The sequence below is a fragment of the Hemicordylus capensis genome, chromosome 3, assembly GCF_027244095.1.
Source record: "Hemicordylus capensis ecotype Gifberg chromosome 3, rHemCap1.1.pri, whole genome shotgun sequence".
NCBI classification, from domain to species: Eukaryota; Metazoa; Chordata; class Lepidosauria; order Squamata; family Cordylidae; genus Hemicordylus; species Hemicordylus capensis.
The window spans coordinates 228,958,794-228,972,750 of NC_069659.1; the positions used below are offsets into that span (position 1 = coordinate 228,958,794).

General features: G+C 45.8%; 1 long non-coding RNA gene across 2 annotated transcripts in view; it reads left to right on the top strand.

The window, feature by feature from the left end:
- Positions 1-13,957, top strand: part of LOC128348837 (uncharacterized) — a 56,827-nt gene that overhangs the window by 38,925 nt on the left and 3,945 nt on the right. For both annotated transcript variants that reach the window (XR_008318370.1, XR_008318371.1), the window contains exon 3: positions 1,243-1,374. This is a non-coding gene — a long non-coding RNA (uncharacterized LOC128348837). The remainder of the gene's footprint in view (positions 1-1,242; positions 1,375-13,957) is intronic.

Here is a 13,957-nt window from a genome sequence, read left to right on the forward strand (position 1 = left end):
TGCCATGTAGCCAATCACATTTGACTATGTCACACCATCACTGAAGCCAGCTAATTTTTTTTTTAATGAATAGAATAGAATAAAAAATAAAGTCACATTGTCCTCAGTTGGGGAGGGAATGCATTCCCATTGTCAAGAAAATTGGGCTTGCATCCCTGGCTGACCATGCTGTGATGAAATGGCTACAGAATAACAAGACAAGGAGCATAGCCATCAGTTGCTTCAGCAACAAGGACACTCCTTGTCCTGTAGTGATGCACTGCATCAGTTCCATTGCCTCACAGAAATTCAGAGAGCATTGGCATGATTGCCTTGGCAATGGGGTTAAATTCTTTCTCTTCACAAATGTTTCTGTGCCTATTTGAGGACCCTCGAAAATTGTGACATACATAATAAAGTAAAACGTTAATATGCTATTGTAGAAATCCTAGTTCCAGCAAAACTTGCTTATGAGCTAGAGGTTGCTTCACAGTAAGGATGTGCAAAACGTTTTGGGTACAGAACGATCTGTACCTGAATCTGCCTGTTTCGGGCGATTTGTGCACAAAACAAGTCACCCATCTGCAAGTCCCAAAAGATTCGGCTCCAAAACAAATTGCCCGCATTTCAGAGCTGAAGGTTTTGTTTTTTTCGGACCTCTATTTTGTGGCAATCTCCGTGTATTCTCCATTTTGTGTTTGATGTCTATTTGAATTTCCTGCCCTTCTAAGCTTCAGATCAGTGAACGAAAGCATGGGCTGATCTGCTGACAATTCCCTTCTGGTTCCAGATTGGCTCTTTTGGCTCTTGCCACTCCTGACTGACCCCACATTGGCCAGGGGAAGGGTCGAAGAAGGGGCAAGGGTGCGGGGAGCTCAAGGAGGGATTTTCAATTAGATTTAAAGAGGCAGCAGCCACCATTCTGCCTTTCTGCCTCATGGGAGAAGAGAGAGAAAGCTTTGCTTTGCTTTGCTTTGCTTTGCTTTGCTTTGCCTTGCCTTGCCATGCCTATTGCCTTCTGCCTTACCAACCTGAGCCCAGCCTGCCTGCCCCTGCTGCTGCATGTCATCCTGGGAATGGATTATATCAGCTGCATTGCTTTTGTTGTTGTTGTTGTTCCTGAGAAGAAGATAATTATTTTTTCATCCCCTTCGTACTGCTGCAAGAATCACTGCCTGCCTGTGCCTGTTGTGTCTGTGCCAGCCACCAGCCCCAGCCCCTGTGGCCACTTGCCACCTGACCAGCGACCCCCTTTCTCCCCAGATTTCCCAGGCTTTTGCCCCAGCCCCCTCAAATCTGATGACTGAAGAAAGAGAAGAAGATTGAAGAAGAGTAGACTCAACCAGACCACAGAAGTGGACAACTGGACACAATGGGAGTGAAGCCCTAGACTGAGTGAGTGCCCATTTTCTCTCTCTCTCTCTCTCTCTCTCTCTCTCTCTCTCTCTCTCTCTCTCTCTCTCTCTCACACACACACACACACACACACACACACACACACACACACACACGTACATCTCTGGAATTGTGTATTCTTGGGGGGGGTTCCTGTTTGGAGGGAGGTTTGGGGTTGCAATTGAATTAAAAAAGCTGTGTGTTGTTTAGTTTAGAAGAACTTTAAACAGGGGTTCTGTGTGGGAGGGATCCCCGTTAGCTAGTACTAGTAGGTGGTTAGAAGGGTAGTGCAGCCTCGTGATTTTATAAAACAATTATGTCTTTTTCCCCATTCCAAAGGGGTGGGGTTTTTTTTGCATTTTTTAAAAAACAGAAGCCTGTCCTCCAGCCCTCTATGTCCATAATATATCAGTATTGATCTTCTCTGCCCAGAAGCTTACAGGCTCTGAGAGGGCAGGAACACACAGACTCTAGCCTCCTCCCTGCACCCATTTACCCACTCACCCCCCACCCGCAACTGCAGCATTCTGAGGCTCTGGCAAAAATTAACTCTAAACCCACTAACCCTTTCTCAGAGCACACATGCACAGGTATACTATGCTTCCCCCTGCCCCACATAATCTCAAGTCTAGCAGTATATATATTATGCAGTTCAAATGACTTGGATGGTTTGTTGTTGTGCCTGCATTTTGGGGACCTCATGGATGGGCCCAGGACAGGCTCTCTCTCTCTCTCTCTCTCTCTCTCTCTCTCTCTCTCTCTCTGCAATGAAGATTGGGTCATATTGTGACCTAGCATCATCATTTTTATTCAGACTAGATTGATGGCATCTACAATAGGTTGTGCTGGTGCCACAGGCTCTTATCTGTTGCAGAAATGTAAAAAATGAGCCAAAAAAATTGTGTGCCATTGTTGTCACCATCACTGTTTTACTTGTGTAGGTGGGGGGGGGCAAACCTTGCTGTTCCACTGGCAGAATGTTGTTTTGCACCCTTCCTCACTTAACCCGCTTTTATGGTCGGGTGCCACAGATGTAGCTCTGTCTATTGCTTGTGGATGAAAAATGCTTTGGGGAGGGAGGGCAGGGCACATTTGATGCTGTGTTTAGCCCTAGTCTGCTGCTCTAGTCTGCTGCATCTGTGATATCACGCTTGCTTGCTTGTTTGCTTGTTGCTGGCTGCTGCTGTTACCCTGCAATGGGAGGGGGTGTGTGGGGCAGTGCATTTCATTGTTGTTGTTTCACACTGTTGTGTGTAGATCAGTTGCATTTCTGAGGTGGTGGGACACAATGGATGTGGTGAGTGGCACCGTGGATGTGTGTGGCCTCTGGAAACCTTGTTGATGTGTGCTGCATCCACCCTATGGGACAATGAGGACAGACAATACCCATTTCTGCCTGTGGGTGCCTCCTAGGAGTGCCACAGTGGGTCGGGTGGTAGTGCCCCAATGGGTGCCTGCTGCCATCCAGGTTTCAGGGTGATTGGGCAAAGGGCTGATTTTTTAAAAGAATTTCTGAAGTTTGTGTTTCTTAGGGACAGAAAAGGGGCTTCGGGGACAGAAGAGTGGGTCGGGTGGTTGTGCCCCAATGGGTGCCTGCTACCACCCAGATTCCAAAGGAATTGGGCAAAGGGGTGATTTTTAAAGAATTTCTGAAGTTTGTGCATCTTTGGGGTAGATTCGGGGCAAGTGGATTCATTGAAAATGAATCCACTCTCATTTGCTACCAGAGAATATACACTCAGAACACCTCAGAAACAACAAAACCCAGTATGCCATGGGCTTGTGGGTATGGAGGTGGTTGGCACCCTATGTGCACTACACCACCACATGCTCTGGGCCACCCTGGTGCCCTCCAAGTGGAGTTATGGGGCTGCTGGAATCCCCATTATTCCCTATGGGAAAAATCTTAAAGATGGGTAAACCAAAAATCTTTCAAAATCACCCTTTTGCCCAATTTCTTTGAAATTTGGGTGGTAGCTTCCACCCATTGGGCACTATCACCACCACCACCACCACCCATCTCTCTCTCTCTCGGCCCTGAGACTCGTTTTTAAAAATCCAAATCTATTCAGATTCAGAAAATTTGGGCAAAAATTGAATCTGGGATGATTCGGGGGGAGGGGGGCAGATTCGGACCCAAAATAAATCGGGGGTGTTTTGATTCAGGTACAAATCAAAATGATTTGTGCACATCCCTTCTTCACAGTATGTTTCTGTGCTTGCTTCACAGTTCAGCCATCTATTTCTTTCCAAGCTAATGCTTGCTCAGAAAGTTCTGTTCTCTAGGTTCGTTCCAAGGTAATAAGTTATCACCAGAAGGCTGGTCAACTCAAATTCTTTTTGAAGGAGACATCTTAATCATGAGCATTTTAACATTACAAATGCTGATTAACAACAGTAGAACTCTTTCGATCAATGAAATAATTCTAAAGGGCATGTGTCAGCCATGTCAACATGTACTTCACTCAGTGAAATACAGTTTTAATTGGACTTCATTTGACTCAATTTATCACAGTGATTGGTGGAAATGTTTAGACTCCCTGTAGAGTTTCCCATTTGAAGTTTCCAAACTGTGCAACACTCTCATGTACACATTAGGGAAATATAAACAGTAAAAGATAATATACATACATATAATGAGAAAAGATGTGTTGATTGGTGCATTTTAAAAGCAACATACAAAGGGAGGAGAACTGGGCTTGTGGTATCAAGTATGACTTGTCTCCTTAGCTAAGCAGGGTCTGCCCTGGTTGCATATGAAAGGTAGGGATGTGCAAGGAACCTGTGCCTGCTGGCCCAAAGGCAGGGGGGATAACTTTAAGGGCAGGGCAGGGTGCTCTTATCCCTTCCGCCACATTTTCCTCACTGATTCTGTGTATCCAAAGGTCCAGTTGGGTGGCAGCATATCTCCCTGCCACCCTGTTGCTTTCTTGGACCAGAAGTGACCAGAAGTTACTGGTGCACATGCACCCTTTGCTGCCCTTAAAGTTAACCCCCCACCTTCAAACCGGCTCTAATGCTGGTCCACGGAACCAGTTCGGTGCTCCTAGAATGGGCTGAAGTCCAGGGCCTCCAGAGCCCCTGAGGCCCCCCAAATCCTTTTCAGTATGTCCCGGGTGGTGTGGTTGCCCAGACATGCATAATGATGCTTAATTTGCAGGGAAGGGGGCACCTCTAAAAGTCTTTAAGTCCAGGCTCCAAAATTACCTAAGTGCAACTCTGTCTGTGCACATCCCTGATCAAAGCGAGACTAGAAGTGTGAGCACTATAAGATATTCCCCTCAGGGGATGGAGCCGCTCTGGGAAGAGCATCTAGGTTCCAAGTTCCCTCCCTGGCATCTCCAAGATAGGGCTGAGAGAGATTCCTGCCTGCAATCTTGGAGAAGCCGCTGCCGGTCTGTGTAGACAATACTGAGCTCAGACTAATGGTCTGAGTCACTATATGGCAACTTCCTATGTTCCTCCCTATGTTCCGATAACCCAGTTCTTTAAACGGAAGCCATAACAGAAGAAGAAGATAATTCAACCAAAGCTGTATGCTTAACTTCATCTCCATTGCCTCTATTGTGCCAACAAGCAACCTTTTGATCCAGGTGTGATCAAGTACATAATGCCGGGTTACTCCTAACACTATTATGTGAGTCTAGTTGTTTCATAATAGTGCTTTCATCTAAGTACCCTAAGGTCAAGAAAGGCAAAGAACAAAATCTGTATGATATGCGCTTCTTAAAAGTTGCATATACCATCACAGAACTGAGCTGTGTGGCCATCACATAACAGATATTCCCGTGATGACCTGCTGCATTATATTTTAGCTGCAGAGGGTGCGTGTATGGTAGTTGTCCAGAACAGGGCCTTTTCTGTGGTAGTGCATTGTCTCTGGAATTTCCTTTCCAGAAAACTCCACCAGAATTTGTCCCTATGCATCTTTGGCAGGCTTAAGCCCTGCTCAGGCATTCTCTCCTGCTCAGGGTACACAGCTACAATGCCAACTGGTAAGCCCCACCTCCCACACTGAAACACTACATAACCCCACTTCCTCACTGACCACAAGTGCAATGTTTTTCTGAAGAGACAAGTGCTGTCCTGGGGAAGATATTCTTCCCATGATTAGGTGTGCTCAGCATTCCCTTCAAACACTGTACTTACTCATGGGGAGTGTGGAAGCAGGGTTATAAAGCATGCCAGGGGAGGGTTGCCAGCTGAAGTTGTAACTCCTGAACAGGGTATCCAGTTTTTCTCTTTTATATACCCTTTTGTTCATGATGCCATTCTATGTTATGCCTTTGAAACTAGGTTCTTTGTTTGTATGATGTGATGTCTGCTTTTGAGGCTGAATTTCTTATTCTGTTGTGGCTTTGTTTAGATTATATCATGACTGTAAGCAATAATCGAAGAGGCTCACCTTAATACTAGGACAGAGCCAACCCCGGGATAAACAATGCCCATGGCAAGCTCCCTGAGCATACTTCTCCATGGTTAGTTTATCAATGGTAGGAACATAGGAAGCTGTCATATACTGAGTCAGACCCTTGGTCCATCTAGCTCAGTATTGTCTACATAGACTGGCAGTGGCTTCTCCAAGGTTGCAGTCAGGAGTCTCTCTCGGCCCTATCTTGGAGATGCCTGGCAGGGAACTTGGAACCTTCTACATGCATGTTGTCAAGTTGTGTTGCTTGTGCAAGTTTACAAAAACCTAGTGGTATGAAGGCCCTCTTGTCCCCAGCCTTTCCCAGCATTACCCATGAAAACGCCCAGAGCTACTTCTAACCTATTTGCTGTTTTGCTGCCAGTGCTGCCATGTTCTAGTTCTGGGATCCCTCTAAATCTCAGGCCTTCTGCAGGCCTTCTGCAGCTTCACTACAAATAGAACTCCCAACTAACAGCAACCCACCAAGGTTAGCTTGGCTTCCTCTTCAGATAGGTTCCCTGGGTGAACAGCTGGCTTGCTCCTCTATGAGGCTGGCCCTTAGGGGTGTGCAAATTGATTCTGGTACAAAACTATTTGTACCCAAATCTACCTGTGTGGGGCAATTTGTGGACAAAGCAAATCGCGCCTGTGCTAGCTGGCCAGATTCGGATACAAAACCAATCACCCAGATTTCAGACCTGAAAAATTTGTAGATTCAGACCTCCATTTTGTGGCAATCTCTATTGCTGTCTCCATTTTGTGTCAGGAAAACCTTTTGAAAACCCCACCCTCCAAGCTTCAGATGGGTGATTTACAGTGTGCAGCGACTGGCTGGCAATTCTCCCCTGGTTCCAGATTGGCTCATTTCCATTCAAATCTTGTGTTGCGAGGGGTGACTGACCCCACATTGGCTAGGGGAAGGCTCCAAGAAGAGACAAGGGTTGGGGGAGTTGGAAGAAGGCATTTTCAAATGTACTTAAGGAGGCAGCCAGCCACAAATCTGCCTTTCTGCCTTGTGGGAGAAAAGAAGCGGGGGCTTAGCTTTGCCTTGCCTGCCTGCTGCCTGGAACGGAATCTCTGCTTTCTGTTCCTGCTTTCCTGGCTGAGGAAAAGAGAAGATTTTTTTTTTTCACCCCCTTCCTGCTGCTGAGAGAATCACTGCCTGTGCTTGCTGTCTGTACGAATCGATTTGGGTACAAATGATTTGTACCCAAATCTACCTGTTTCGGGAGATTTGTGGACAAAACAAATTGCCCCTGTGCTAGTTGGCCAGATTTGGCTGGGTGACTCTGGGCCAGTCACTTCTCTCTCAGCCTAACCTACTTCACAGGGTTGTTGTGAGGAGAAACCTAAGTATGTAATACACTGTTCTAGGCTCCTTGGAGGAAGAGCGGGATATAAAATGTAGATGATGATGATGATGATGATGATGATGATGATGATAAATAAATGGGACCAGGGGTGATTTGATCTGAGTACAAATCGAATTAAAAAAAAAAAAATTCATGCACATCCCTACTGGCCCTGTACTAAGGAAGCCTATCCATTTATGAACTTGAAGATCTGCACAGAGAAGTCCCACTGGCACATTAGGTCTTCACTATTATTCTCAGGAACAGAGAGGACAGCCCTCATGCCACAGAGCTGGTTGTGTCATTAAAGTGAAAGGAGAGCTTTGCACATACTACTCTGTGTGCACACTGGATTGCACATGGAACACTGGATCAGAGCCAAAGGTCTCAAGTCACTGGCTGACACTGCTCCATGTTACGCATGTGGTGGAACATTACATTTGTACAGTTGCAGAAGAGTACTAACGCTGCACAGTATGTCAGCCGCCATCTACGTATTGTAAAGTCACTTGCTGAAAATCTAGTGAGAGTTTTGACATAGCAATAAAGCTTTAGCACCTTACCCTAACCTTGAAGTAGCAGATCCATTGACTGCAAAACAAAATGTAACTTAATATTTCTTTGTTATGCTTCATCTCATTTGTATTTTATGAAACTACAATAAAACCTGAATGGTTTTTGTTACTCTCCATAAGGATGGCCCAATGATTTTCAGCCTAATGAATGAAGAAAGAAGCAATGAAGCACTCACCTACTTTATATGCTTATAAATACTTCTTTACATCAAAGATATCAAGAATACTGTGAAATAAAAGTTAAAACCAGGCAATCAAATCAAGGAGTTGTAGGCAGATTTTCTGATATGATATAATAAGGGAAGCTAGAAAGGACTAGGGATTTTTTTAAAAAAAACAAACTGTTCCAATTCTGCTGGATAAGACAGATCCAAGGTGTCACCATGTTTGCACTGAAGTTGGCTATATTCTAAATAAACAGGGAGCCCTTTCTCACGATCACGTAAGAGGGCTTGAGTGCAGGCAGTGGGGAAGGCAGCAGAAGCTGGCTGCCAGGTCTGGGTGGGTTAGGGCATGCAGATTGTGCGCCCAGGCAGTCCGCTGCTGCCCCGGGCAGCAAGGAGGTGTGGGGGTTGGAATGCGTTTTCCCAGCCCCTGGAAATCCCACCATGCGAGTGCACCCACTCTCCTGGTACACCCCCCGCCCAGTGATGCCTGGGAGCCCACGAATGTGACAGTGCGGGCAGACTCCATAGGCGAGTTTGCTGCTGTGGCACCAGCACCTTCCTAAAATAACAGGAAGATTGCTTTCCACTTTGAGAAGAGGATGCCTCCAATCTCCTCCCCAATCTCCTTCTTGCAAGAGGAGGATGCCACCTCTTGGAAGGGATGTTCTGGATGTCAGGTATTATTTAAAGCATAACCAGCTGATGGGAAGGGGCTTTCAGAGGAGGAGGGCCTAGCTTTGCTGGTGAGCACTGTGACTCCAAAGGCTGAGGTGAGCTGCTGCACTGCCAAGATAAGGAAGGGGATGAAGGTGATATAAACATCCACCTTCAAAACTCTGAGGCCAGGTCAATGGCTCTGCACTCCTCCTGGAGCTCTGGATGTTACACCCTGATGGTTGGGCAACCCTCAGGGACACATTTTCAGAAGACATAGTGGGTTTGAGAGGGAAAGGGAGATTGGCAAAAATTGCCCCTTCCTGTAGCCCCAGCACAGCATTGGTCTGGATGTCAGCCAAGGTGTACAGAAAAGGATGTAGCTGCAGTGTGGCCTGTGCGGGCCATAAGGCAGGAATAGGGTGGGAATTGCAACTGAGAGAGAAGAAGGGCAAGGTGGAACATTAGTAGGTGGCCATGGCAGGGTTAACAGCTAAAGTAGACCACATTTGCATGTAACACAAAACCACAGTCAAATGGGGCAGAGGTTTGATAGCATGAATGTCTGAATGTGTGCAACTGTGGTCTCACAGCAAAAGCAAATGGCGGTTTCCCTCGCCAAACTCCAATTTGAAACTTTGCTTTGTAGTGAGTTTCACCACCGCAACCTGAGTTTTTTCAGTGGCACCATTACATCCGAACACGGATATCACCATAACTGCAGTTTTGTGCTTCTTCTGGAATCGTAGTCATAGAGAGGGCAGCACAGACCCACCTGGGATTGCACCCGTTCCATGCCTGTGGTACTTCTCACTGTCTGCCTCTCCAAGCACTTACCCCAACCCCTGTCTCTGATCCAACAAAGCAGTTGCCTAGCAACAGGGATGCCACCATGCCCCGTCCCAAGCTTCCAAGCCTATCAAATGGGAAAGTCACATAGGGGTGTGCCCTCTCCCCTCTCTGTCTCTCCTTCTTGGCACTCAGGAGACAAAGAGGATGCGATGGCAAAATGGGCATTATGTGTTTTGTCTCTGGATATGAAATGATAAAGATATACGTTCACAAACACATGCAGTCGAGGTGGCAACGTAAGCAGGGCAACCCCATAAGAGAACTGGAATGGCAATATATGAAAGGGAGGTGATTCCCAGGGTCAGGTTTAAAGGGCAGCCACAACAAGGAATTCTTGAATGGCTCTGCTCTATTTTTTGCACAGTGGTGTTGGGGAAGGGGGGCCCAGGCCCTTCCCCTTGAGAAATGGAATCTGCCATCCCCAGGTTTACTCATTAGAAGGGTCAGGCAGCAAGATCAGCATTGCCTCCAGTAAAAGGAGCAATTAGACATCTGTGATGATGACGGATGCTGTTCCTCTGTGGACTGCTCACTCATGAGAGTGTAAGGCCATGAGGATACCCCTTTACAACTCATAAGAAGAACCATCTGTGGAGACAGGGATGCTGGGCAGAATCACTGATAATGTGCAATTACATCCCTTCTCCCATGGATTGCTCTCTCACGAGATTGTCAGGCCATGGAGAGACACATGTGGGCCAGACAGTAGATGCTGCTCTGCCAGGTTGCTCTATACAAGCAAGCCATGCAGACAGGTACCCTGGCAACAGCTCTCCCTGTCTTGATGACTACCACAAAGAAGCTGTCACTGCATACCCTCTGCCAGCCTGTCCACCAATTTGAACATGTCCATCTTTATTTTTGCCCGAAATGGCAGCCCCACTCTACTGGAGTCACAGACAACCAGGGTTCCCCTCTCCCACAATTCCCCATGGTGGCAGATCTGCATACACCATAATGCTTGTCTGAACGCAGAAAATTTGAATGAGAATAAAGAGCTGTTCCCTGCCCCAGTGTTTCCCCAGTCTGCCCACCTAGCTAAGCCCAGAGACATGGAGTGTCAAAATCTCCTTTGTGTATGTTCAAAGCTTCCCTGGAGAAGAGAGGGTTGCTGTGCAAAAGTTCTATCATTAACCAGAGCTAACAGGGGCCTCATGCAAGCAGACCCTCCTTTTGGGGGTTAGTTTAACTCATGAACATGCAGTCTGATGGAAGACTGAAGTCTGGCAAGTCTAAGGTCCTCCCCAAGAGACTGGCCCTCTCATGAGTGCTAGTCCCATGGAGGGAAGCTGCCATGGGTACAGGAGTGTGTTTGGTCTCCATGGACTGCTTTGCTGGGGTGAGCCATCACAAGAGCATCTTTGGGCACAGTGGGCCAGACCCCAGGATCCTTTGCTCTCCCTCATATATGTATCCACACCTAGGGAGTTGAGAAAGGAGAGCTGGTCTTGTGGTAGCAAGCATGATTTGTCCCCAGAGATAAGCAGGGTCCACCCTGAATAGGAGACCACATGTGAGCACTGTAAGATATTCCCTTTAGGGGATGGGGCTGCTCTGGGAAGAGCATCTAGGTTCCAAGTTCCTTCTCTGGCTAAGAAATGTTCCTGCTTACAACTAGGCTTGTGCATTTTGATTTGGGTACAAAACGTTTTGTGCCCGAAAATGGCAATTTCGGAGGTTTTGTAACCAAAACAAAATCAAGACTTAAAAAACAGAGATTTTTGTTTCCAAATCGAAATGACTGTGTTTCGGACAAAATGCTTTGTTCTTTGGAAAAGCATTGCAATTCAAATTGACTTCTCTGACTCTCTCAGCTCCAGCTGAGGCACTGAGTGATTAGCAGAAGATAAGAGATGCAAAAAGCTGTTGAGCATGAATGGTTTGGTTAAGTGTTGTATTCAGTGTGATTGAAATGCAAACTGACCTTGCAAAGGGATTTGGAAGACAGCATTTTGAGACAGAAATAACCAAATATCTTTGGGAGCTCAATGCAATTCCAAAGCTCTTGCTAAAAGCCATGATATAAATTGTGTGGACAACATGGTTAGGAAAGTTCTGAAATTACACAGATTTTTCTTTCCAAAGGCTTAGATAGAATCTCTTGACTTGTTCAGGGGTCTTTTGAAGAGCTATTTTGTTTTTCTTCTGATTTTTATGAGTTGAGCAGTCTAATGGAATTTAGGCCACAATGTAATTTGTTGGGACATGATGTCTAAGCCAGTGGTTCACAAGTTTTGCCATTGCAGGGACAGGTCATCCACATGGGACTACAGAAGACAAAAGGAGGGGGGTGGGGAATACCCCTGTCAATCTATTGACATCCCCAGGAATCTTAGTTGCTTCTCTCTTTCTTGTAACCATGATCCTTGGTTTTGCACTTTCTTAAATGCGGTGATGATAAATCTCAACAATTCTGAACAGTAGGCTGATTTGTTTGGGCTACGGCTCACTCCAGTTCAGTTAAATAAACATTTGAAGCTGTTCCATAGTACCAAGGCAGTTCATTGATCCATCTTGCTATTTCAAATGACCTGTGGTCACGGTTCCATGGGGAGGGAGTGTTTTTATTGAAAGATTGCTTGAATCCACAAATGGGTTGTGCTGCTGTGCTAGTGCCACAAGGACAGGCTCCCACCCGCTGCAAAATTCTCAAGTAAATGTGCCAAAAGTGTCATTGTTGTTCATCATTCTCTTCACTCTTTCAACTTGTTTATGTGGGGCTTCAGGGGCAAAACAGTGAATTGGGTGGCAGTGCCCCAAGGGTGGTGCACCCAGATACCAAATAGGGCAAAGGGCTGGTTTCTTAGGAATTTTTGAGGTTTACGCATCTTTAAGATTTTTCTGCATAGGGAATAATGGAGGTTTCAGCAGCCCCATAACTCTACCTGGGGGGCACTGGGATGGACCGAAGTGAGTGGTGGTGTAGTGCACAGAGGGTGCCAACCACGCCCCTGGATTGCTAACCCATTGGGGCACTGGGCTTTGTTGTTTCTGAGGTGTTGAGTTTTGATTCTCTGGTAGCAAATGAGATTTTAAATGAAAAACCATGAATCCACTCTCATATGCTACTAGCGAATCTACTCTCAGAACACCTCTAGAACAACAAAACCCTGTACTTCATGGGTTGGCAACCCATGTGGGTGGTTGGCACCCTATGTGCACTACACTGCCACTTGCTCTGGGCCACCCCAGTGCCCCTCAAGTGGAGTTATGGGACTGCAGAAACCTCCATTATACCCTACGAGGAAAATCTGAAAGATGCGTAACTTCATTAATTCTTTAAAAGTCAGCCCTTTGCCAAATTCCTCTGAAAAAATTGTGGTAGCTTCCTTGCACCAACTGGGCACTACCACCAACCACACTCCACTCTGGGCCACCCTTTCCCCCACCCCACGTGAAGCTATACTTTTCCTGAAACCTCCATCATACCCTATGGAGAAAATCTGAAAGACCCGCAAACTTCAAAAATTCACCAAAAACCAGCAGTTTGCCCAATTCCTTTGAAATTTTTGTGGTAGCTTCCACTCATTGGGCACTATAACCCCCACCCACTCTTTTGACCACATGACCCATTTTTAAAATCTGAATTAATTCGGATTCAGATTCGGATTAATTCAGATACAAAACAAAACTGGGGTGATTTGGAAGGCTTAATTTCAGACAAAATACAAAATGGAGTAATTCAGATTTGGTACAAATCAAAACCGAAAAAATACAAAATGCACAACCCTAATTTGCATAGATAAAAAGGAGCAGGGGAAAGAATTAACGTCTTTCCCCTGTGCTGCAGTCCTGATCTGGATCAAACCCCATCGTTAAAAGCAGGAAAAATTTAAAGACATGATGCATTCACCCATCGTCACTGGCATGGATTTGGCCCTGAAAAGTCAAGGAGGTTATTCACATGCGTGTGTAAAACCAGGCTATTCAGCCCAGTCAGATTTTGCACATGCATGTGCACCACTGGAATTGGGCCTGATCCTGGTGGCTACGCAGTGGCAAACCCACCTAAGTAGCCTCCCTTTAAAATGAAGTTAAGGGAGCGAGCGCTCCCTTAACCTCATTTTTCTGCTCAGCTTGCATACTTGGGGGTGTGGAGGGGATCCCAATAATGCACCAAGTATTATAAAGTACAACAATTCTGAACAGTAGGCTGATTTGTTTGGGCTACGGCTCACTCCAGTTCAGTTAAATGAACATTTGAAGCTGTTCCATAGTACCAAGGCAGTTTTATTTTATTTTTTTACATTTTATATCCCGTTCTTCCTCCAAGGAGCCCAGAGCAAACTTCAAAAATTCACCAAAAATCAGCAGTTTGCCCAATTCCTTTGAAATTTTTGTGGTAGCTTCCACTCATTGGGCACTATTACCCCCACCCACTCTTTTGACCACATTACCCATTTTTAAATCTGAATTAATTCGGATTCAGATTTGGATTAATTCAGATACAAAACAAAACTGGGGTGATTCGGAAGGCTTAATTTTGGACAAAATACAAAATGAGTTTGATTCGGATTTGGTACGATTTGAAACAGAAAAAATACAAAATGCACAACCCTACAATCTTGGAGA